Below are 20,255 nucleotides of genomic sequence, written 5' to 3' on the forward strand. Positions count from 1 at the left end.
GTTAAGCGGGGTGACCTGTCGGCTCAGGAGGGCCATGGACCCGCCTGGGGCCGACGGGCCAGTGGGCCCACTGCGCCAGGCCTGCTCGCTTTCCGACTGGGCCTGCTGGCTGGCAGCCAGGTCCGAATTTATGCAAATCTCAGGCCGAGCAGGGCCTGGTGGGAGACATGAACTGTGCCACAATGTGCCTCTTCTGCTGGGCTCTGCCTGCCGGAGCTTCCCCCTGCACGTGGGACAGGCAGCTCCGCAGACGCTCAGGGCTTCCGGGAGGGCTGGGGCTGGGTCAGGGCCGGCCTTCTCACCCTCGCTTAGCGGGGCTTCCAGAACAGGCCCAAGCCCTGCCCTCTGGCTCGCAACTCATACTTACCTGGCAGGGGAGCATCTGTGATCAGCAAGGCAGAGCTCCCAGGGTGAGGCTCATCCATTGCACATCGGATTTGCTGACCCCTGCGATGTCCCCAAATGCGGGATTCTCGACTGCATTATTTCTGGTAGTGGGGGACTGCGTTCGCGCTTTCCCCTGATTTATTGGTGAAAGAAAGAAAGAGTTTAGTGTGCGAGTCAGGTTGTTTGCACACAGGGCCCAAGCTCGTGCAGCAGAGTTTATTTTGCTGCAGTCAAGAGGGCCAGCCCTGGGCCGTTCAGGGGTCCACAGGCCTGATGGATTGGTGAAATAAAAAAATGTGAAAGTCATGTGTGTCATGTGTAGGTTGGGCCCCTGAATGTTGCTGCGGTCAAGAGGGCCAGCATTCACTGGAGGGGTGAAGTGCACAGGTGCCTAACCCCAGACTTGTGCGCCCCATGATATCAGGTGCCCCGGTAGTTCTTGAAGCCAGCCTGCCCTGCCCGGGCTCTGCTTTCGCGCCCAGGCCCTCCAACCTAAGGAAGGCCCAGCCAGCTCCTGGGGTTTTGGGGGCAGGGGTGAAACTGGCTCCCGGCCGCCGCTGCCGCCCGCCCCGTCCGAGCACCGATCGGGCACGATCGGGCCTTGCCGTGTCCTGGCGGGGGGCACCCCACCCGAGACGCTCTTGTTAAGCGGGGTGACCTGTCGGCTCAGGAGGGCCATGGACCCGCCTGGGGCCGACGGGCCAGTGGGCCCACTGCGCCAGGCCTGCTCGCTTTCCGACTGGGCCTGCTGGCTGGCAGCCAGGTCCGAATTTATGCAAATCTCAGGCCGAGCAGGGCCTGGTGGGAGACATGAACTGTGCCACAATGTGCCTCTTCTGCTGGGCTCTGCCTGCCGGAGCTTCCCCCTGCACGTGGGACAGGCAGCTCCGCAGACGCTCAGGGCTTCCGGGAGGGCTGGGGCTGGGTCAGGGCCGGCCTTCTCACCCTCGCTTAGCGGGGCTTCCAGAACAGGCCCAAGCCCTGCCCTCTGGCTCGCAACTCATACTTACCTGGCAGGGGAGCATCTGTGATCAGCAAGGCAGAGCTCCCAGGGTGAGGCTCATCCATTGCACATCGGATTTGCTGACCCCTGCGATGTCCCCAAATGCGGGATTCTCGACTGTATTATTTCTGGTAGTGGGGGACTGCGTTCCCGCTTTCCCCTGATTTATTGGTGAAATAAAGAAAGAGTTTAGTGTGCGAGTCAGGTTGTTTGCACACAGGGCCCAAGCTCGTGCAGCAGAGTTTATTTTGCTGCAGTCAAGAGGGCCAGCCCTGGGCCGTTCAGGGGTCCACAGGCCTGATGGATTGGTGAAATAAAAAAATGTGAAAGTCATGTGTGTCATGTGTAGGTTGGGCCCCTGAATGTTGCTGCGGTCAAGAGGGCCAGCATTCACTGGAGGGGTGAAGTGCACAGGTGCCTAACCCCAGACTTGTGCGCCCCATGATATCAGGTGCCCCGGTAGTTCTTGAAGCCAGCCTGCCCTGCCCGGGCTCTGCTTTCGCGCCCAGGCCCTCCAACCTAAGGAAGGCCCAGCCAGCTCCTGGGGTTTTGGGGGCAGGGGTGAAACTGGCTCCCGGCCGCCGCTGCCGCCCGCCCCGTCCGAGCACCGATCGGGCACGATCGGGCCTTGCCGTGTCCTGGCGGGGGGCACCCCACCCGAGACGCTCTTGTTAAGCGGGGTGACCTGTCGGCTCAGGAGGGCCATGGACCCGCCTGGGGCCGACGGGCCAGTGGGCCCACTGCGCCAGGCCTGCTCGCTTTCCGACTGGGCCTGCTGGCTGGCAGCCAGGTCCGAATTTATGCAAATCTCAGGCCGAGCAGGGCCTGGTGGGAGACATGAACTGTGCCACAATGTGCCTCTTCTGCTGGGCTCTGCCTGCCGGAGCTTCCCCCTGCACGTGGGACAGGCAGCTCCGCAGACGCTCAGGGCTTCCGGGAGGGCTGGGGCTGGGTCAGGGCCGGCCTTCTCACCCTCGCTTAGCGGGGCTTCCAGAACAGGCCCAAGCCCTGCCCTCTGGCTCGCAACTCATACTTACCTGGCAGGGGAGCATCTGTGATCAGCAAGGCAGAGCTCCCAGGGTGAGACTCCTCCATTGCACATCGGATTTGCTGACCCCTGCGATGTCCCCAAATGCGGGATTCTCGACTGCATTATTTCTGGTAGTGGGGGACTGCGTTCGCGCTTTCCCCTGATTTATTGGTGAAAGAAAGAAAGAGTTTAGTGTGCGAGTCAGGTTGTTTGCACACAGGGCCCAAGCTCGTGCAGCAGAGTTTATTTTGCTCCAGTCAAGAGGGCCAGCCCTGGGCCGTTCAGGGGTCCACAGGCCTGATGGATTGGTGAAATAAAAAAATGTGAAAGTCATGTGTGTCATGTGTAGGTTGGGCCCCTGAATGTTGCTGCGGTCAAGAGGGCCAGCATTCACTGGAGGGGTGAAGTGCACAGGTGCCTAACCCCAGACTTGTGCGCCCCATGATATCAGGTGCCCCGGTAGTTCTTGAAGCCAGCCTGCCCTGCCCGGGCTCTGCTTTCGCGCCCAGGCCCTCCAACCTAAGGAAGGCCCAGCCAGCTCCTGGGGTTTTGGGGGCAGGGGTGAAACTGGCTCCCGGCCGCCGCTGCCGCCCGCCCCGTCCGAGCACCGATCGGGCACGATCGGGCCTTGCCGTGTCCTGGCCGGGGGCACCCCACCCGAGACGCTCTTGTTAAGCGGGGTGACCTGTCGGCTCAGGAGGGCCATGGACCCGCCTGGGGCCGACGGGCCAGTGGGCCCACTGCGCCAGGCCTGCTCGCTTTCCGACTGGGCCTGCTGGCTGGCAGCCAGGTCCGAATTTATGCAAATCTCAGGCCGAGCAGGGCCTGGTGGGAGACATGAACTGTGCCACAATGTGCCTCTTCTGCTGGGCTCTGCCTGCCGGAGCTTCCCCCTGCACGTGGGACAGGCAGCTCCGCAGACGCTCAGGGCTTCCGGGAGGGCTGGGGCTGGGTCAGGGCGGCCTTCTCACCCTCGCTTAGCGGGGCTTCCAGAACAGGCCCAAGCCCTGCCCTCTGGCTCGCAACTTATACTTACCTGGCAGGGGAGCATCTGTGATCAGCAAGGCAGAGCTCCCAGGGTGAGGCTCATCCATTGCACATCGGATTTGCTGACCCCTGCGATGTCCCCAAATGCGGGATTCTCGACTGCATTATTTCTGGTAGTGGGGGACTGCGTTCGCGCTTTCCCCTGATTTATTGGTGAAAGAAAGAAAGAAAGAGTTTAGTGTGCGAGTCAGGTTGTTTGCACACAGGGCCCAAGCTCGTGCAGCAGAGTTTATTTTGCTGCAGTCAAGAGGGCCAGCCCTGGGCCGTTCAGGGGTCCACAGGCCTGATGGATTGGTGAAATAAAAAAATGTGAAAGTCATGTGTGTCATGTGTAGGTTGGGCCCCTGAATGTTGCTGCGGTCAAGAGGGCCAGCATTCACTGGAGGGGTGAAGTGCACAGGTGCCTAACCCCAGACTTGTGCGCCCCATGATATCAGGTGCCCCGGTAGTTCTTGAAGCCAGCCTGCCCTGCCCGGGCTCTGCTTTCGCGCCCAGGCCCTCCAACCTAAGGAAGGCCCAGCCAGCTCCTGGGGTTTTGGGGGCAGGGGTGAGACTGGCTCCCGGCCGCCGCTGCCGCCCGCCCCGTCCGAGCACCGGATCGGGCACGATCGGGCCTTGCCTTCACGGCCTTGCCGTGTCCTGGCGGGGGGCACCCCACCCGAGACGCTCTTGTTAAGCGGGGTGACCTGTCGGCTCAGGAGGGCCATGGACCCGCCTGGGGCCGACGGGCCAGTGGGCCCACTGCGCCAGGCCTGCTCGCTTTCCGACTGGGCCTGCTGGCTGGCAGCCAGGTCCGAATTTATGCAAATCTCAGGCCGAGCAGGGCCTGGTGGGAGACATGAACTGTGCCACAATGTGCCTCTTCTGCTGGGCTCTGCCTGCCGGAGCTTCCCCCTGCACGTGGGACAGGCAGCTCCGCAGACGCTCAGGGCTTCCGGAAGGGCTGGGGCTGGGTCAGGGCCGGCCTTCTCACCCTCGCTTAGCGGGGCTTCCAGAACAGGCCCAAGCCCTGCCCTCTGGCTCGCAACTCATACTTACCTGGCAGGGGAGCATCTGTGATCAGCAAGGCAGAGCTCCCAGGGTGAGGCTCATCCATTGCACATCGGATTTGCTGACCCCTGCGATGTCCCCAAATGCGGGATTCTCGACTGCATTATTTCTGGTAGTGGGGGACTGCGTTCGCGCTTTCCCCTGATTTATTGGTGAAAGAAAGAAAGAGTTTAGTGTGCGAGTCAGGTTGTTTGCACACAGGGCCCAAGCTCGTGCAGCAGAGTTTATTTTGCTGCAGTCAAGAGGGCCAGCCCTGGGCCGTTCAGGGGTCCACAGGCCTGATGGATTGGTGAAATAAAAAAATGTGAAAGTCATGTGTGTCATGTGTAGGTTGGGCCCCTGAATGTTGCTGCGGTCAAGAGGGCCAGCATTCACTGGAGGGGTGAAGTGCACAGGTGCCTAACCCCAGACTTGTGCGCCCCATGATATCAGGTGCCCCGGTAGTTCTTGAAGCCAGCCTGCCCTGCCCGGGCTCTGCTTTCGCGCCCAGGCCCTCCAACCTAAGGAAGGCCCAGCCAGCTCCTGGGGTTTTGGGGGCAGGGGTGAAACTGGCTCCCGGCCGCCGCTGCCGCCCGCCCCGTCCGAGCACCGATCGGGCACGATCGGGCCTTGCCGTGTCCTGGCGGGGGGCACCCCACCCGAGACGCTCTTGTTAAGCGGGGTGACCTGTCGGCTCAGGAGGGCCATGGACCCGCCTGGGGCCGACGGGCCAGTGGGCCCACTGCGCCAGGCCTGCTCGCTTTCCGACTGGGCCTGCTGGCTGGCAGCCAGGTCCGAATTTATGCAAATCTCAGGCCGAGCAGGGCCTGGTGGGAGACATGAACTTTGCCACAATGTGCCTCTTCTGCTGGGCTCTGCCTGCCGGAGCTTCCCCCTGCACGTGGGACAGGCAGCTCCGCAGACGCTCAGGGCTTCCGGGAGGGCTGGGGCTGGGTCAGGGCCGGCCTTCTCACCCTCGCTTAGCGGGGCTTCCAGAACAGGCCCAAGCCCTGCCCTCTGGCTCGCAACTCATACTTACCTGGCAGGGGAGCATCTGTGATCAGCAAGGCAGGCCCCGTACAACTGGACGCTCCCTTGGTACTACAGGGAGATGGAAAAGTTCATCACAGATTTTGGCCTTCAGGGGGTGGTGCCTGCATTGTGGAACCCAAGGACAATCCACAACCTGATCCGGTCCCAAGACACCACAGATCCCATTGAGGACCTGCCAGCGGCCACAGTTACCCAGGTGTGGGAAAATGTGGCATCAAACAAACTCCTGAATATTCACAAGGACATCGCCTGGCTGACGGTGAGGGGGGCACTATCTGTGCGAGCATTCATGAACAGACGGGGCCTCTGCCCACACAGGAGCTGCCCAAGGGGGTGCCCGGCAGAGGAAACAGCGTACCACCTCTTCTGGGCATGCCCCTTTGCAAGGAAACTGCGCAGGGCCCTGAACACTGAGTTGAGTGCTCACATCCCGCCCCAAGACATTATACACCAGTCTGTGCTGTATGGACTCTTTGCACAGACCCACACAGTAGAGGCAATCCAGAACTGCTGGAGGATCCTCTGCTGCCTGAAGGACATTCTCCTCTACGCAAGGAAACGCCTGGTCCTCAATGATGAGCTGCTGACAACCGAAGCCTGTCGCAGGATGGTCCACGGCCTGCTAAGAGACTACGAAATCAAGGACAGCCTGGAAGATGGGGGCCCTGAGTAAAACCCCCAGCCCAGGCAATCATCCAAAAATAAAATAAAGAAAAAGAGAACTCTTTGCCTACTCAGGCAAAACACGAACACTTTGTAAACCACAGACTCTGAACAGAAAATATATATGTACCCACCCAAATGCCCAAAGTAAAATTGAAACCACCCCTTCTGCTTTGAGGGGGGAATGTAATTGCCACAAAAGTCTTCTTATTGAATTGAATTTATTACCCTTGTATCATCTTTAAGCACTTAATAAAGATATTTTTACAAAAAAAAAAAAAAAAAGGCAGAGCTCCCAGGGTGAGGCTCATCCATTGCACATCGGATTTGCTGACCCCTGCGATGTCCCCAAATGCGGGATTCTCGACTGCATTATTTCTGGTAGTGGGGGACTGCGTTCGCGCTTTCCCCTGATTTATTGGTGAAAGAAAGAAAGAGTTTAGTGTGCGAGTCAGGTTGTTTGCACACAGGGCCCAAGCTCGTGCAGCAGAGTTTATTTTGCTGCAGTCAAGAGGGCCAGCCCTGGGCCGTTCAGGGGTCCACAGGCCTGATGGATTGGTGAAATAAAAAAATGTGAAAGTCATGTGTGTCATGTGTAGGTTGGGCCCCTGAATGTTGCTGCGGTCAAGAGGGCCAGCATTCACTGGAGGGGTGAAGTGCACAGGTGCCTAACCCCAGACTTGTGCGCCCCATGATATCAGGTGCCCCGGTAGTTCTTGAAGCCAGCCTGCCCTGCCCGGGCTCTGCTTTCGCGCCCAGGCCCTCCAACCTAAGGAAGGCCCAGCCAGCTCCTGGGGTTTTGGGGGCAGGGGTGAAACTGGCTCCCGGCCGCCGCTGCCGCCCGCCCCGTCCGAGCACCGATCGGGCACGATCGGGCCTTGCCGTGTCCTGGCGGGGGGCACCCCACCCGAGACGCTCTTGTTAAGCGGGGTGACCTGTCGGCTCAGGAGGGCCATGGACCCGCCTGGGGCCGACGGGCCAGTGGGCCCACTGCGCCAGGCCTGCTCGCTTTCCGACTGGGCCTGCTGGCTGGCAGCCAGGTCCGAATTTATGCAAATCTCAGGCCGAGCAGGGCCTGGTGGGAGACATGAACTGTGCCACAATGTGCCTCTTCTGCTGGGCTCTGCCTGCCGGAGCTTCCCCCTGCACGTGGGACAGGCAGCTCCGCAGACGCTCAGGGCTTCCGGGAGGGCTGGGGCTGGGTCAGGGCCGGCCTTCTCACCCTCGCTTAGCGGGGCTTCCAGAACAGGCCCAAGCCCTGCCCTCTGGCTCGCAACTCATACTTACCTGGCAGGGGAGCATCTGTGATCAGCAAGGCAGAGCTCCCAGGGTGAGGCTCATCCATTGCACATCGGATTTGCTGACCCCTGCGATGTCCCCAAATGCGGGATTCTCGACTGTATTATTTCTGGTAGTGGGGGACTGCGTTCGCGCTTTCCCCTGATTTATTGGTGAAAGAAAGAAAGAGTTTAGTGTGCGAGTCAGGTTGTTTGCACACAGGGCCCAAGCTCGTGCAGCAGAGTTTATTTTGCTGCAGTCAAGAGGGCCAGCCCTGGGCCGTTCAGGGGTCCACAGGCCTGATGGATTGGTGAAATAAAAAAATGTGAAAGTCATGTGTGTCATGTGTAGGTTGGGCCCCTGAATGTTGCTGCGGTCAAGAGGGCCAGCATTCACTGGAGGGGTGAAGTGCACAGGTGCCTAACCCCAGACTTGTGCGCCCCATGATATCAGGTGCCCCGGTAGTTCTTGAAGCCAGCCTGCCCTGCCCGGGCTCTGCTTTCGCGCCCAGGCCCTCCAACCTAAGGAAGGCCCAGCCAGCTCCTGGGGTTTTGGGGGCAGGGGTGAAACTGGCTCCCGGCCGCCGCTGCCGCCCGCCCCGTCCGAGCACCGATCGGGCACGATCGGGCCTTGCCGTGTCCTGGCGGGGGGCACCCCACCCGAGACGCTCTTGTTAAGCGGGGTGACCTGTCGGCTCAGGAGGGCCATGGACCCGCCTGGGGCCGACGGGCCAGTGGGCCCACTGCGCCAGGCCTGCTCGCTTTCCGACTGGGCCTGCTGGCTGGCAGCCAGGTCCGAATTTATGCAAATCTCAGGCCGAGCAGGGCCTGGTGGGAGACATGAACTGTGCCACAATGTGCCTCTTCTGCTGGGCTCTGCCTGCCGGAGCTTCCCCCTGCACGTGGGACAGGCAGCTCCGCAGACGCTCAGGGCTTCCGGGAGGGCTGGGGCTGGGTCAGGGCCGGCCTTCTCACCCTCGCTTAGCGGGGCTTCCAGAACAGGCCCAAGCCCTGCCCTCTGGCTCGCAACTCATACTTACCTGGCAGGGGAGCATCTGTGATCAGCAAGGCAGGCCCCGTACAACTGGACGCTCCCTTGGTACTACAGGGAGATGGAAAAGTTCATCACAGATTTTGGCCTTCAGGGGGTGGTGCCTGCATTGTGGAACCCAAGGACAATCCACAACCTGATCCGGTCCCAAGACACCACAGATCCCATTGAGGACCTGCCAGCGGCCACAGTTACCCAGGTGTGGGAAAATGTGGCATCAAACAAACTCCTGAATATTCACAAGGACATCGCCTGGCTGACGGTGAGGGGGGCACTATCTGTGCGAGCATTCATGAACAGACGGGGCCTCTGCCCACACAGGAGCTGCCCAAGGGGGTGCCCGGCAGAGGAAACAGCGTACCACCTCTTCTGGGCATGCCCCTTTGCAAGGAAACTGCGCAGGGCCCTGAACACTGAGTTGAGTGCTCACATCCCGCCCCAAGACATTATACACCAGTCTGTGCTGTATGGACTCTTTGCACAGACCCACACAGTAGAGGCAATCCAGAACTGCTGGAGGATCCTCTGCTGCCTGAAGGACATTCTCCTCTACGCAAGGAAACGCCTGGTCCTCAATGATGAGCTGCTGACAACCGAAGCCTGTCGCAGGATGGTCCACGGCCTGCTAAGAGACTACGAAATCAAGGACAGCCTGGAAGATGGGGGCCCTGAGTAAAACCCCCAGCCCAGGCAATCATCCAAAAATAAAATAAAGAAAAAGAGAACTCTTTGCCTACTCAGGCAAAACACGAACACTTTGTAAACCACAGACTCTGAACAGAAAATATATATGTACCCACCCAAATGCCCAAAGTAAAATTGAAACCACCCCTTCTGCTTTGAGGGGGGAATGTAATTGCCACAAAAGTCTTCTTATTGAATTGAATTTATTACCCTTGTATCATCTTTAAGCACTTAATAAAGATATTTTTACAAAAAAAAAAAAAAAAAGGCAGAGCTCCCAGGGTGAGGCTCATCCATTGCACATCGGATTTGCTGACCCCTGCGATGTCCCCAAATGCGGGATTCTCGACTGCATTATTTCTGGTAGTGGGGGACTGCGTTCGCGCTTTCCCCTGATTTATTGGTGAAAGAAAGAAAGAGTTTAGTGTGCGAGTCAGGTTGTTTGCACACAGGGCCCAAGCTCGTGCAGCAGAGTTTATTTTGCTGCAGTCAAGAGGGCCAGCCCTGGGCCGTTCAGGGGTCCACAGGCCTGATGGATTGGTGAAATAAAAAAATGTGAAAGTCATGTGTGTCATGTGTAGGTTGGGCCCCTGAATGTTGCTGCGGTCAAGAGGGCCAGCATTCACTGGAGGGGTGAAGTGCACAGGTGCCTAACCCCAGACTTGTGCGCCCCATGATATCAGGTGCCCCGGTAGTTCTTGAAGCCAGCCTGCCCTGCCCGGGCTCTGCTTTCGCGCCCAGGCCCTCCAACCTAAGGAAGGCCCAGCCAGCTCCTGGGGTTTTGGGGGCAGGGGTGAAACTGGCTCCCGGCCGCCGCTGCCGCCCGCCCCGTCCGAGCACCGATCGGGCACGATCGGGCCTTGCCGTGTCCTGGCGGGGGGCACCCCACCCGAGACGCTCTTGTTAAGCGGGGTGACCTGTCGGCTCAGGAGGGCCATGGACCCGCCTGGGGCCGACGGGCCAGTGGGCCCACTGCGCCAGGCCTGCTCGCTTTCCGACTGGGCCTGCTGGCTGGCAGCCAGGTCCGAATTTATGCAAATCTCAGGCCGAGCAGGGCCTGGTGGGAGACATGAACTGTGCCACAATGTGCCTCTTCTGCTGGGCTCTGCCTGCCGGAGCTTCCCCCTGCACGTGGGACAGGCAGCTCCGCAGACGCTCAGGGCTTCCGGGAGGGCTGGGGCTGGGTCAGGGCCGGCCTTCTCACCCTCGCTTAGCGGGGCTTCCAGAACAGGCCCAAGCCCTGCCCTCTGGCTCGCAACTCATACTTACCTGGCAGGGGAGCATCTGTGATCAGCAAGGCAGAGCTCCCAGGGTGAGGCTCATCCATTGCACATCGGATTTGCTGACCCCTGCGATGTCCCCAAATGCGGGATTCTTGACTGCATTATTTCTGGTAGTGGGGGACTGCGTTCGCGCTTTCCCCTGATTTATTGGTGAAAGAAAGAAAGAGTTTAGTGTGCGAGTCAGGTTGTTTGCACACAGGGCCCAAGCTCGTGCAGCAGAGTTTATTTTGCTGCAGTCAAGAGGGCCAGCCCTGGGCCGTTCAGGGGTCCACAGGCCTGATGGATTTGAAGGTACGCATACATATGTAATGTTGTGCTCACACTTGGAGTTTGTACTAATCATCATATGCGTTAAAAGAATGTACTTTTTGCTAAAAGAAGAGGCCTTCTCTTTTATACGGTGGCGTTTAATGGCCATATATGAATAGCAATTGCAAACTAGAAAGAGACCTGCTGACCTGGCAAGAACTTGTTTTAACAGAAGAATTGTGTTTGGTCACTGTATGTCGAAGCATGTTGAGCCTGCTAAAACTATCTGCAGATTACGGGTGGGGAAGGAATGAGTAAGCACAGCCTCGTGCACAGAGATACACAGAAGGGCACGAGAGAGAGCGAATAACAGATAACAGGAAACCACAATAGCAGATGTTGAACTGTTGACCGTTGATGCAAAGTCATGACTGGGAGGAACCGCCTTGTGGTGGACATAATCTATGTGCAGCAATGTATGACAATGTAAAACAGATGGGTATAAAAGGACCACGATGTGCAGGGCAAAGGGCGGCACTTTGACGACTTGCTTTGCGAGACGTTTGAACTTGCTGCCCATTCGCGAATGCTTGTGCATTAATAAAGTAATGTTAACTTGGCTCTTTTCTGTCTGAGTTATTGCAGGGTCCCTCTTGTACTGGTTATGGACGGCGAGAAATCGCACCCACAATTTTGGTGTCAGAAGTGGGACGCGAAGGAGCGACAGTCCGTCACTGGGTGAGGAACGCCGCGGCGGAACCGGAGAAGGAATTGATCACGGGGCCCCAACAACTGAATCCGCACCTTTGATTGCAACCAACGCGTCATCCTTGTTTTTCCGGCTCCGTCGGCGGTGGAACAGCAGGCTGTCGCCCTTCGGGTCCGGAACACTCTGGCGGGACCCTTAAGATAAGTGGTATGGACGGATGCATGATGGAATAAGGAAATAATGATTCAGGGTTTGTGAAGAGGACGGTGGTAAGTCCGTCTATGAAGAAGTAATGTTGAAATGATGATATGATATGTTAGATACGCCAGGAGGATGTATTATTATTGTTAACCAATAGGTGCATATTTGGGAAAGGTGAGTGTTTTAGGCAATTGCGGTATACCAACAAAATGGGTCAAGCGGCTTCCAGCAAGAGTGGTATAGGCAAGAGACACTATGCCCCTCTTGAAGGAACCCCTGCATTTGATATGTTGATTAAACATGGATTGAATTCAACATTGTTCTTAAAAGAATGGTCCGAATACACAAAAGATTTGATTGAGCATAAATGGCCAGACACCGGGTCCTTTGATGTGGACCACATATCCAAAGTAGAAATAGAATTAGTAAAAGACGGGTCAGACCCGCACAGTTTGAGGCTATACGACTATGGAGGGTAGAAGCAATGCGCAGGCGCAATGCTCAGAACAAACAAAAAGCAAAGGAGCAGAAGAGAACGGTAAATCAAAAATTACATGATCTAGAGATAAAAGAGAAGGGTGAGAGGCTAGATCAGTTGGATAGACATATGATGATTAAGAACAGTGGGGGTATGTATCCTGCCGTGCCGGTGCCTCGATATGAAGATGTGATAGGGCTAGAAGCAGAACAAACAACGACTGAATTATTGTTTCCAGGAGCTACAGCTCCACCGGCAGACAGTGAGGGTGAAAGGGTGGAATTCCCAATGAAGTATGGAAACCCAGATAGGTTGATAGACCATAGGAGAACGACTACTGTAGAAAAGGATAGAGATGGAGACTTGCAAATCCTTATGACCGGGCTGTATGGCACACCCCTCAATGACAGCCTACGGGACCAATTGGGGTGTTTGACACCTTTGGAATTTAGGACAGTGGCCACTAAACTATATACCTTTCATGAGGGTAACTGTAAATTGAGAGGACAGAGTACTGCGGATCTGCCCTCAGCATATCAGGACGCTGTCGCGTTACTACCAGTGACTGCGTCCAGTGTTCAGTTATGGGGATGTATGTCAGACATAATAGAGGAAGTCATAAGGGGCAGTGTTGAATGGGAGAAGGAAAAGAGGGCATGGGAAAGAGAGGTGAGGGAAAGAGAGGCTAAACTCAAAGATGCAGACCAGGCGGGCCAAAACGTAGCTAATCGTATGATAGCATCCATACACTCGCAGTCCATGTCCACCCTGGTGAGTCTGATGGAGGGCCTTGGCTGGCCTATACAAGTAAACGTAATTAAATATCTTCTTATTAGGGTGGATGATATAGAAGAGGAAAAGGAGCCTAGATATGTGTCCCAGTGGAATAGGATTAGGACGGAATTGGATAAGAAACTGCTATCTAATATAAGAGTGGATGATTCAGGGGCGGAAGAATGGAGGATGGCTAAGGTGGAGAAACTATTAAAAGATTATAAAAAAATAAAAGAGAAAACTCTTAGTCACCAGTCCTCTGCTTCATCACCAGTGCAGGCCCTTGTGAGTGAACAAACAAATACAGAAAAGTCACTATTAATGCCAATGAGAGAGTGCCAACCCACCATAGAGGCAGCCACTGGTAACATGATGCGCACCTATGTGTATGTCCCTTTATCCCGAATTGAATTAATGCATATCACCAAGTCCATCCCCGACCCCCGTATAGACCCGGCAGGATTCTACAAAGAAGTGGGAAAGTTATTCAGACCAGGGTTATTTACCGTAGAGGATGTAGATAACATATTGTTAGCCATTGTCCCAGAAGAAATATGGACCCCCTTTCGTGCCAAAGACAATGAAACAATAAAATGGAAAGATGTAATGGATGCGAGCAAAAATAGAAAACTGCATGAGGAATATCCTGAACCCCTAAGGGGGCATGGCATGGCAGTCCTGAGGGCTCTAGAAAAGGTGTTACCCCCATTTGATGTGAATGTGGAGAAACTGTCCGCTGTGATACAGGGTGCAAGTGAGGAGGTAGCACAGTACTTTCTGCGTTATGAAGCAGCATTCAAAGCGCACAGTGGGCTAGAGATAGGGTCTGAAACGGGCCAACGGTACTTTGCCACAAACTTTGTAGAGGGGCTCCACGGGCCAATTCAGGAGAACATTAGGAGGGCAGAAAGTACATGGATGACTAGAAACCCCCGGGATCTCCTCGAAATGGCCAGGTATTATGAAAGAGGGGAAAGAGTAAAGGGACAACAAAAGGCACGACAAGAGAAGGATTTAAAAACCAAAGTGTTGATGCAACAGTTGCATCAAGGGCCCCAAGGCAGGTATAACTACAATAATAACGGCCCGTCACAGGGCTATAGCAGCAACATGATAGGGGGCCAAGGGACAGGAAGAGGTACAGTGCAAGGAGGTGCGCTATATGGGAGGAGTGATGGGCTACCCCAAGATGTATGTGCCTTCTGCAAGAGACCCGGACACTGGAAATCCCAGTGTCCCCAGAGTGGTGGGAGAGGAAGGGGCGTACGGCCCCCTTCACAGACAACATTTGCCCCAGGAAAAAGGACTGGTGGGTACGGCAACCAAGACAATAGAATGTTTAAACCCCCTCAACCCAATGCCTTTGACGGACAAGCAAGAGGGGATGTTCCCTGGCCGGCCCCGCCTCCCCCCAATCTACTGTATCAGCCACAACAAACACCACAAGTACAAGGTGTATGCCAGGGTGAAGAATGTGGAGAAGGGGTATACTATAGCGATGATTTTCAGGATAACACAAGCGATATGTCCTGAGGATGCCGGAATGAGATAGCGGGAGTGGTGCAGGTTCCTATAGACCAAAGGGGGCCTTATGCCTCTATTAGGATCGGCCCCCACCGAAACTTGAGATGTCTGGTAGACACAGGAGCTGGAAACAGTTCCGTGAATATCAGAGCCGTCCCCGCTGTCCCATTATCGGATAAAAGCAAGGTATCAGTTGGATTTGGGGGAAATCCAATAAAGACTCCTGTAAGTGAAATAGTAGAAGCGGAACTTCATGGGGTAAAATGGGAGAATGGGTGGCTGTTGACCAATCACTGCCCAGAAAACTTGTTAGGTATTGATGCATTAAAAACGCTAGGGGCCACAATATATTGCTCCCCCCAGGGAGTGAGAATGACCATAAGCAAACCTATGAGTATGATAGGAGTAATGCAAACCCTGCCCCCGGAACTCCAAGACATCCCGAATGAACTATGGGCCACTCATGGGAATGATGTAGGAGTGTTGGATGTTTCCCCAGTAGTAATCAAACTAAAGCCCGGTGCCAGGTTGCCCAGGATAAAACAATATCGCATATCACACGAGGGAGAGCAGGCACTATATCAAATAGTACAGGACATGATACGGTTAGGGGTGGTAGAGCCAACAAATGATAGCCCTTGTAACTCTCCGATCCTTCCAGTACACAAGAAAGGTGATGAAGCCGTACCCTATCGTTTTATTATTGATTTAAGAGAAATAAACAAAATAGTAGAACCCAGATATCCAGTTGTCCCTAATATTTCAAGTGTACTCACTTTAATTCCCAAAACAGCAAAATGGTTTACGGTAATTGATTTGAAAAATGCCTTCTTCAGCATTCCTATTGCCGAAGAAAGCAGGTACCTGTTTAGTTTTACTCTTCGAGATAGACAGTATCGATTTACTAGAGCCCCGCAGGGATATACAGAAAGTCCCGCCATATTCAGCCAAGCACTAAAAACACAGATGGATAACCTAGCCCTACCCGCTAACACTGCTCTGATACAATATGTTGATGATTTGCTATTATGTGCAGCCACCGAAGAGGAATGCCATTATGTGACCAGATTGGTGCTAATGCACTTAGCAGAGAATAAGCACAAGGTAGCCCTAGCCAAAATGCAGTATGTAAAACAAAAGGTCCATTATTTAGGCTTTGAGCTGTCCGAAGAGGGGCGAACCCTGTCTACTGATCGCATTGCTTTGATACAGTCCATAAAAGGTCCAGACACGGCAAAGGGTCTCCGAAGGATAATTGGTGTTTTATCCTACTGTAGGCACTGGATTCCTGAATTCTCTGTATTGATCCAGCCCATGCTAAAAGCCTTAAAAGAAGTACAAGAAAACGGCCCATTAGAATGGACACCTGAGATGGAAAAAGCCCTGACAGCTATGAAAGATGTTCTATGCCACGCACCGGCCTTAGGCACACCTGATTATACTAAGAGATTTTGCCTTTTTGTTGATGAACAGGAAGGTTGCGCTGTGTCAGTCTTGACACAGGAACAAGGGGGTAAACAGAGACCATGTGCATATTTTTCTAGCACTCTGGACTCAGTAGCTCGAGGCCTACCCCCATGCATGAGAGCAGTAGCTGCAGCAGCGACAGCCCTAAAACAAAGTGCAGGTATCATCCTAGGGAGTGAAGTAACAGTAAAAGTTCCACATACGGTAGATGTTCTTCTGAATAGAGTGCATACACAGCATTTGACTACAGCTAGACTCACACAGTATGAGATGATCCTGTTTGCCAGTAATGTAAAAATTGAACGGTGTAACACTTTGAATCCAGCGACACTGCTTCCTTTGCCCACCTCACCTGATGACATTAGGCATGATTGTGTGATTCAAATGGAAGAACACACTAAGGGTAGAGCAGACCTGCAAGACACCCCGCTGGTTGATAATGAGGGTATATTATTCTGTGATGGTTCCTGTTTCAAACTGCCAAATGGGGAGACAACAGCAGGGTATGCAGTAACTACAGGGGAACAGTTGATTGAGAGTGGGAAAGTGTGTGAGAAATCGGCGCAGGCGGCAGAATTGATTGCGCTAACTAGAGCATTAGTGTTAAGCAGCGGCATGAAAGTGACAATTTATACTGATTCAGCCTACGCGCACGGGGTGGTTTCCAGTTTTGGTAAACTCTGGGGAGAGCGTGGCTTCTTAACCTCTCAAGGTGATACTATTAAACATGCCCGATTGATTGCTGAATTATTGCAAGCCCTTACGCTGCCCAAAATGGTGGCCGTAGTGAAGTGCTCAGCGCATAAAAAAACACTGGATTATGTCACGCAGGGAAATTCTTTGGCTGACCAGATGGCTAAACTAGCTGCCACAAGGGACACTCGGTGGGAAGCCCGACAGCTCATAGTGGGGAGGGATGTGACTATGGAAGGGACGAAGGAGCGCGTAAAGGAAATCCAAGCAGATGCAACCATTGAAGAAAGACTATCTTGGCACAAGGATGATCAATACGAGGAGACGGTAGATGGGCTATGGGCACATACCAATACGAATACTTGGGTACTACCTGATGCATACTTACCTGTGATAGTGAGCGTGGCTCATGGTCCAACCCACGTTAACGCAAGAACTATGGAAGAAGTTTTAAGTACTGTGTGGTACAACAAAAGATTGGGAATGTATTGTCGCCAATGGGCAAAACAATGTGAAATATGTGTTTTATATAATGTGGGGAAAGGTGTACCGGCCCCGGCGGGCCACAGTAAGTTACCCACCTGCCCTTTTGAGGTGGTGTATATGGACTTTATACAGCTGGAGCCTGTAAATAAACATTCCTACTGTTTGGTGATGAAATGTGGGTTCTCAGGATGGGTGGAAGCATATCCCCTGCGGGACAATAGTGCCACCTCCACAGCACAATGCATATTGAAACACTGGGTGCCCTTGTATACGGTCCCCAGATATCTATGGTCTGACAATGGGACTCATTTTACTGGTGAAGTAGTACGCAAAGTTTGCAAGGCCCTTGGTATTGATCAACGTTTCCACGCAGTTTTTCATCCTCAATCAGCTGGGATTATAGAGGGCACAAATAAGGTATTGAAGAACAAACTGGCAAAGGCTTGTGCTGAAACGGGACTGAAATGGCCGGATGCATTGCCTATTGCATTATTGAGTATGCGTACTATGCCTAAGCGTACACATGGTTTATCTCCTTTCGAAATTGTTATGGGGCGTCCACCAAGTATTGGGACCCCCATATCACCTAAGAGATTGTCTGAGCAAGCATGGCCTGCATTACAACAGTACTGTATTGGGTTAACTAATAGACTGATTTCTATTAATGCACAGGTGAACGCAGTAGCTCCATCTCCTCTGATAGGAGAAGGTCACGACGTGCAGCCCGGTGACTGGGTTGTTATAAAAGCCTTCGATCGCACCAGCGGACTGCAACCCAGATGGAGGGGCCCGTTTCAGGTTCTCCTCGCAACACAAACTGCGGTAAAAGTTGATGGCAAACCGCACTGGTACCACGTGAATCACGTCAAGAAGACGCTGCCACTATTGATTCCTCCAGAAAAGGGAACCGACAAACCGCAGGTTGCAAGTGTACTGCCAGATGCCAGTGACAGGTGTGCCCATCGCCTCCGATCCCGTGACGTGTATGTGCCAAGCAACGTGTAAGGACACTGTTTTGAACTTTGATCATTAGGGAGATGAACATTTGGACTCTCTTGTTGGTTTTAGCAGAATTGTGCCTTACTGAAGACGACGGGCTTGTAGCCTGAAGGGCCTTCGGCGTTCCCCTCCTGGGACAGGCACTACGAGACGTGGGACAGATCGGATGAAGGTTTTCAGTGAGACCTACCACTACTAGAGTAATAAGGACACTGGTGCTTTAAATAGGGGATATTGCTATATCGCTAGGTTGCAACTGATATACGCTGTATACTGAGCCATATACTGAACTATGTCTACACCCGTGTATGCTGGTTTAGTCCCTGAACGGATAAGTGTATGCTCCTCAAACACAGAAGGTAAGAGGAAAATACCAGTTTGTACCACAAGAGGCAAAATTTTGTTTTCTGTATGCACGATAGTAGTACTAATAGCATTTGCCATAATATTCTGGTATCTGGAACATCCATCTAGATATGAATTAAAGAACCTGTTGCCCGAGTCAAATGAAACAGGGAGAACAGATTGGGTCAAGAGCAGGAATCGAGATGCCTATGACCAACACGACCCGGAAGACTATGCTAAAAATGAATACGTGAAGATAATAAACACAACATATGGGGTAGTGAATAAAACTGATTGCTGGATCTGCACCCACATGCCCCGACATAGCAGTGAAGGCATCCCAGTGTACGCATCGCCAGTTACTGAGGATGCGGGGTGTACATTAATTTACATGAGAATAGTGTCAGCACAGCAATATATGATACCGAATACCGCTTGTTATGTTAGAGGAGAGAACAAAACCCTTCTAAAGGAAAAGATACGCTATAAAATCAAAACTGAGGGAATCGGGCTTGCACCTGCTATGGTACAGATAGTAAGAGAACCTCCTCCCCCTATCACCATCACACAAGAGTTTAGGCCAAAGAATATATGTTTTAAGAGGAGCGCAAGAGGTAATCAAAGAATGATCTCGGGGTGCAGTCAAATGGTGAATCTAAATAACTACACAAAGGGATTGTTACAGATTGAAGGACATGCCTACGTCTGTAACAAGAGGGCTTATTTGTGGTTAGCCAAAGATTTTGTTGGGGTATGTTACATAGCCAGAATAATGCCGGCTGTGATGGTATATGCCCCGTCTACTCTGCATAAAGAAATACACAGCAGAAATAAACGAGCAGTAAACCCAAAAATTCCTACGTATCAACCTACAGGATGGGAAACGTTTATAGATCTGATGGGGGTCCTGGTTCCTCCAGCGGGCATCTTTATGAACAGTCAAGAAATCCAAAAGCTAAGCAGGGCCCTTGAGTTCGTAATCGAAGAATCTGCAGACCTAATGGAAAACATCACTTATGAAATGAAAGCAATTCGGCTAGTGGCTCTCCAAAATAGGTATGTCTTAGACATACTCACTGCAGAAAGGGGCGGAGTCTGTTTTTTGGTGGGATCCCAATGCTGTGTTTACATACCAGAAGGGAGTACAGGAATCCTGGATGGAGTAAACAAACTGCATAAAGTGGCGGATAGCATCCACCAGGAGGAAGGGTCAGGAGATAGCTGGTGGATGAAGCTCCTGAAAGAAATTGGATGGCAACTTCTTACGCCTATACTGGTTCTAGCGGCAATAGTTGTAGGTATTTGTCTCTGCATCCAATGTTTCCCGGTATGTGTGTCGTGCTGTGTTTCCATGTGTTCTTCCAGCATAACGCGCCTAAATCCAATGGATAAAAGCCATGTACAACAGGAATTTTTTGACATGGGAGGCCTGGAGAAGATTATGGTACATACAGTATGTGATGATGTTGCTTTCCTGCCATCTGCTTATGCTAGGAAGGTTTAGATTGATGCTCAAGTGTGAGCAAAGGGTGGATTGAAGGTACGCATACATATGTAATGTTGTGCTCACACTTGGAGTTTGTACTAATCATCATATGCGTTAAAAGAATGTACTTTTTGCTAAAAGAAGAGGCCTTCTCTTTTATACGGTGGCGTTTAATGGCCATATATGAATAGCAATTGCAAACTAGAAAGAGACCTGCTGACCTGGCAAGAACTTGTTTTAACAGAAGAATTGTGTTTGGTCACTGTATGTCGAAGCATGTTGAGCCTGCTAAAACTATCTGCAGATTACGGGTGGGGAAGGAATGAGTAAGCACAGC

At 53.2% G+C, this 20,255-nt stretch overlaps 7 non-coding genes and 2 pseudogenes across 7 annotated transcripts; all 9 read left to right on the forward strand.

Annotated features, from left to right (window-relative positions):
• Positions 1 to 359: 359 nt before the first annotated feature.
• On the forward strand, positions 360 to 523 carry LOC138529342 (U1 spliceosomal RNA). The gene has a single exon (XR_011284679.1). It is a non-coding gene; the product is annotated as a U1 spliceosomal RNA (small nuclear RNA).
• Positions 524 to 1,389: 866 nt separating this feature from the next.
• On the forward strand, positions 1,390 to 1,553 carry LOC138529478 (U1 spliceosomal RNA). The gene has a single exon (XR_011284814.1). It is a non-coding gene; the product is annotated as a U1 spliceosomal RNA (small nuclear RNA).
• Positions 1,554 to 2,419: 866 nt separating this feature from the next.
• On the forward strand, positions 2,420 to 2,583 carry LOC138528903 (U1 spliceosomal RNA). Its single transcript, XR_011284302.1, has one exon. It is a non-coding gene; the product is annotated as a U1 spliceosomal RNA (small nuclear RNA).
• Positions 2,584 to 3,448: 865 nt separating this feature from the next.
• Positions 3,449 to 3,612, forward strand: LOC138529343 (U1 spliceosomal RNA). The gene has a single exon (XR_011284680.1). It is a non-coding gene; the product is annotated as a U1 spliceosomal RNA (small nuclear RNA).
• Positions 3,613 to 4,497: 885 nt separating this feature from the next.
• LOC138529344 (U1 spliceosomal RNA) lies at positions 4,498 to 4,661 on the forward strand. The gene has a single exon (XR_011284681.1). It is a non-coding gene; the product is annotated as a U1 spliceosomal RNA (small nuclear RNA).
• Positions 4,662 to 6,487: 1,826 nt separating this feature from the next.
• LOC138528948 (U1 spliceosomal RNA) lies at positions 6,488 to 6,625 on the forward strand (annotated as a pseudogene).
• An 866-nt stretch (positions 6,626 to 7,491) lies between these two features.
• On the forward strand, positions 7,492 to 7,655 carry LOC138529444 (U1 spliceosomal RNA). Its single transcript, XR_011284781.1, has one exon. It is a non-coding gene; the product is annotated as a U1 spliceosomal RNA (small nuclear RNA).
• A 1,826-nt stretch (positions 7,656 to 9,481) lies between these two features.
• Positions 9,482 to 9,619, forward strand: LOC138528949 (U1 spliceosomal RNA; annotated as a pseudogene).
• An 866-nt stretch (positions 9,620 to 10,485) lies between these two features.
• LOC138529467 (U1 spliceosomal RNA) lies at positions 10,486 to 10,649 on the forward strand. The gene has a single exon (XR_011284804.1). It is a non-coding gene; the product is annotated as a U1 spliceosomal RNA (small nuclear RNA).
• Positions 10,650 to 20,255: the final 9,606 nt, after the last annotated feature.

The sequence above is a fragment of the Ambystoma mexicanum genome, chromosome 7q (assembly GCF_040938575.1).
Source record: "Ambystoma mexicanum isolate Mex_15411 chromosome 7q, UKY_AmexF1_1, whole genome shotgun sequence".
In the NCBI taxonomy this organism is placed as follows: Eukaryota; Metazoa; Chordata; class Amphibia; order Caudata; family Ambystomatidae; genus Ambystoma; species Ambystoma mexicanum.